Source organism: Hibiscus syriacus, unplaced genomic scaffold, assembly GCF_006381635.1.
Source record: "Hibiscus syriacus cultivar Baekdansim isolate YM2019G1 unplaced genomic scaffold, ASM638163v2 tig00110461_pilon, whole genome shotgun sequence".
Taxonomy (NCBI): domain Eukaryota; kingdom Viridiplantae; phylum Streptophyta; class Magnoliopsida; order Malvales; family Malvaceae; genus Hibiscus; species Hibiscus syriacus.
In genome coordinates, this window is record NW_024062746.1 from 472,274 (window position 1) to 476,937 (window position 4,664).

The 4,664-nt window shown below is 35.4% G+C and overlaps 1 pseudogene; it reads right to left on the reverse strand.

Annotated features, from left to right (window-relative positions):
- Positions 1-299: 299 nt before the first annotated feature.
- On the reverse strand, positions 300-3,607 carry LOC120126680 (annotated as a pseudogene).
- Between the last annotated feature and the right edge of the window lie 1,057 nt (positions 3,608-4,664).

Here is a 4,664-nt window from a genome sequence, read left to right on the forward strand (position 1 = left end):
AAATGGAATTAAAAATGTTATGGAAAATACTTGTGGGGGTTATCTGAAACTTTAGACACGGTGGATGAATTTAATAATGTAGCAGTAGCAGGGAATTGATATCATGTGATCTTTATATGACATATATAGTCTATTCCCCGAAAGCCAGACCAATTTCTGCACACACACACACACGTTTGCTCTCATAATAATATTTCCTTCTTTATCCGAATTGATGGACAATCTGGCTTTTACATTATCAGTGATTGTGATACTGGTTAAAGTAATATTTTGAAAATGATGTTAAATATCAGAGAAATGGCTTTTACTTTCTTATTCCTGGAAACTTCAGTTTATCAGAGAAATGGAATATGATATAGTGTTTCTAAGGGGAAACCAAGTTAAGAGCTACTCCTCTTTATTTGTTGACAAATGAAATACCCTTTTGAATGCTAGCTGCAAGCTCCTTCTTTGCCTTCTCCAAGCCAACCCTGTTGATCAATCATTAGGATTTTCATGGTGAGATTTAAATAAAATATTGGGCAGTGATATATTTTATTTAAATCCAAAATATATCTAGCAAAGATGGTTACAGTTACAGACCTCTCATAGTCGTTGATAGGGCCGAGAGGGTGTATTTCCTCAACTCTTGAACGACCCATTCTTACCTTGGATGCGAAGAAGGATAATTCAGTTACCTACAAAAGGAAATGTATTAGTTGTTAAAAACTAGAACCAGAAAATTGGGAAAAGGACGGGTGGGAGAGACAGAGAGAGATATTCATGCGTAGGTGGACCCATATAACATTCATGAGACGCCACATATGCACATTCGACAATTCTGGCATCTCCTCTTAAGCCTCGGAGACATGCATCAGCGAATTTAACAGCAGCGTATGCCTGCACTTTCATTTATGTTTTGTGATATACATTAAGCTCCAGCTAAAATCATGTCCAACACAGAAAACAACAAAGTATATGTGCGTAGTGGCCGAGGGAGAGAGTGATATATTAGGGAATACACACATATTACTAACCATTGATAGTGTTGCAGATCCAGCACCGGCCTTTGCCTGCAAGAAATTGCACATAATGGGTCACTCACCAGACTTCAAGTATGTATACATCATGACGGGAACAGAACACCGGCATACATAAGTTTCCAGAACCCAGACAATGATAACACATGCTAACATGAAGTAACTTGAGTGGAAAACTTCAGCAAAACTGACAGAATGAGTGGCACATGAAGTACAAATGTGGTGTGCTCAACTTTTTGTCTTACCATTAAATCCATTGATGTACTGAAGAATATAATCACTTCTAGTAGTAAGTTACAAGTCCATAAAGAAAAATAGAAATGCAAAGCTCTTTATTCATCCTTGTTGTTAAAACCTCAGCCGTGGGTTAGATGACATGGGTAGGTTTATTTGTAGGACTACCTGAAATTTTTAAAGGAAGCTAGCTGCATTATATAAAATAACAATTAAGCCCCCTGCATCATTTTTTTACCAGTTAATTTCAAAACAATTATTCTTTAATCACTGAATCATGCCATAATTAGCAAATCATGTATGGTTACTTTCTCAGAGCATTTTGTTTCAATTGATCCATGTTATAGCAAAGAAAAGTCTCTTCTACCCCATAACATGTCTTTTTCTCAATCCCACGATGCAACCGGTACTGTTTCTATATACATCAAGTTACTGGATAACAAGATGGAAAATGCAGAGTCCAACACGAATGGTGTATGGGATGCTAACTAGTAGGTGTGTTATATACTTGGACTTAAAAATTTTTAGATCACCAAGGCATTTCAAGCCATTCGAGTTTTCAGCCAAGTAAAAAGTATGCTTTACCTCAACGACCTCCGTACCACCATTCTGAATATGATCTGTCAGATAATCAATTTCTTTTGGGGGTGAAAGAGCATGGGGGGTTTAACCTGTATAAAGGGATTGTTACATAGAATGTCATTTTATTTCAAATTAGTGAGCAAGTAAATGTTTGGAAACAAGTTCTTTGAACCTGAGATAGAAGAGGTAAAATAGTAACACTGCATGTCCCTCAACAACTGGAACATCAACCTCTCGTGGATCCAGACTCAAAACTTCCGTCTATAAAGAAACCAAAAATAATGGGGGCAATAGTTATTAGTGAATATTGGTACACAACATCAAAGATAGCGTTGCAAACTTTTAGCTTCATCATACATAGATTATATTTTCAGCTATATGCCTATGCCATATGAAAATGATTATGAAAGAAGGCTATCCAACATTGTCTAACAAAACCAGCATCGAGTAATCAACAAAGGAAAAATCTGTAGTTACCATGAAAGAAATGGCAGTAACAATCTAGAGTTGGCTAATCAACAATGAAGAAGGACAAATCAATATGACAAGGTTCATATTTACCACAAAAGTATTTGCTCTAACAACATTAAGCATTGTGACTCCCAGAAGTCGCTTCGGATCAAAGGTGCCAGCTTTCTTAAAAACCCCGGCAGCAATGGGCACTGTGGAATTAACAGGATTACTAATAAAATTGACAATAGCTTTGGGACAAACTTTGCAATTCCTTCACAAAGTCTTAACAATTCCAGCATTGATGTTGAAAAGATCATCTCTTGTCATTCCAGGTTTCCTAGGAACTCCAGCTGGAATAATTACAAGGTCCATTCCTGTTAGAGCCTCCTCCAATTACTGTTGCCCCAGAAATCCACGTACCTAAAGATTCAACAAAAATTGCTAAAATTCTTAGCAAATATCTCAAACGAAACTCGAACAGTCTCATCCTTGGTATATGGGAAAAGAAGCACTTTGTCAAATCAAGTTCGGTCAGTATACAGCAAAGCAAAAATCAAGTATAAAACTTGCGGCGATTTTCTATTGATTTCAAGCATTGATTTTATTCTTCTTTATCTTAAATTGTTAACAACATTGATCACACTTATCTCCTAATTCCAATCGAAACAACGAATTCAATGTCCAACGCCAATAAAAAACAACATTTATCGATTTCAAAAGCCAAAAGAAGAAGGATATTCTTATGTAAGGGAAACATAAAACGTACCACAGCTCCAGTGTCCATGTGGCTAATATCAGCAGTAACACCAGGGGTATTAACCACATCGTAAAGACGAGGAACAGAGACCAAAGGGTTCATCTTCATCAACATTGCTAACGGCTGTCCAATTCCTCCGGCAGCTCCCAAAATCGCCACCTTGAACCCAACTGACCCACCTTTGGCTCGGCAGTTGTATCTCTCCAAACCCAAACGGCCCTCCGACTGAGAATTATAGGAAGGGTTGAGATGGGCTGCGATTGTTGCAATAAGTTGGTTGACTGGAGAATTGTTAGCCTCCATATCTCAACAGGATATGCTACCGATTACTTGGAAATTTCTGTTAAAAGCCTCTGCCTCTTACTATCTCTCCACAGCCCAAAATTCCAACTAGATTCATATTTGCAATTTTGACGCAGAGGTGACCATTAAAGGCTCTTTTAAGAAAATAATCCAATTAACGGAAGTATTACGAGGCAAATAAAAATTAAAAGAATAAAAAAAATCACCTGTAAAACAGTCTACAGTCACTTCTTCTTCTTCTTCGACAAATCCAGCCTTTCTGTAAATCGATAAAACCACTTTAAAAGTGAAATAATTCGGAGTGGAAAAAATCCAATTAAGCCCACCTTTGCAGATTTCTTCAAGGCCCATAATCAAATAAGCTATTCCTTTTGATTTAACATCTTCAAAACCACCCCCATTGGATTACAAAATAAAACGATATTTTAAGGGTAAAAATACACAGATGGTCCCAGACTAAAGGAAATTATTTTGTTCACCTATTAAAAGATATAAAAGGGTCTCCCGCATATAAGACGATGTTTTGTTCAGTCTTATGATTATTAAAAATTATAAAGTGGTCATCCGACCATTCATATATTCCAAAATCATCATTTTTCGTTAATAAATTGACGCCCTCTAAGTGGAGCATTAAACTACTGACCGAGATATTTTAATAATGTCTACTAGCATCGTCGTCACTTTCAAGTAGTATCTCGCTAGCATAATATTTCAAGCATTAGCTCGATAACATAATTCAAATGGACATTTGATCCACAAAATATAGTTAAAATGATTCTATGATCAGATTTTATCGTATCTCAATCAATATATTAATGTCCATCTAAGACGGATGCCAATTTTTTAACGAAAAAAGATGTGTTTAGAACATATGAATAGTTGGATGACCACTTTGTAGCTTTTATGGTCGAAGGACTCAACAAAACATCGCCCTATAATTGGGGATCATTTTGTAACTTTTAATAGTCAAATGACTCAACAAAGCAATCTAATATAGTGAGAGGACCATTTTATACTTTACCCTATGTTTAAGTGATTTGATATGTTATTTAAATTATTGTAATTTTAGAAACTCGAATAGTTATATTAAATTTACCTGATTTCAAATTTTAATTGTAATTTGAATAATTATATGAAAAGAGGGCTTCTAAAAAAGGTAATATCATTTTCATGTTGCAATTAATAAATTTAATATTATATATTATAAAATTTCATGAAATATTTTGAAAACGATGATGGTTTCCTTTGAATAAAGAGAAACATTGACGTCTAAGGCACAAAACTTGAATATCCATGTCATTGTCATTGTTATTGTT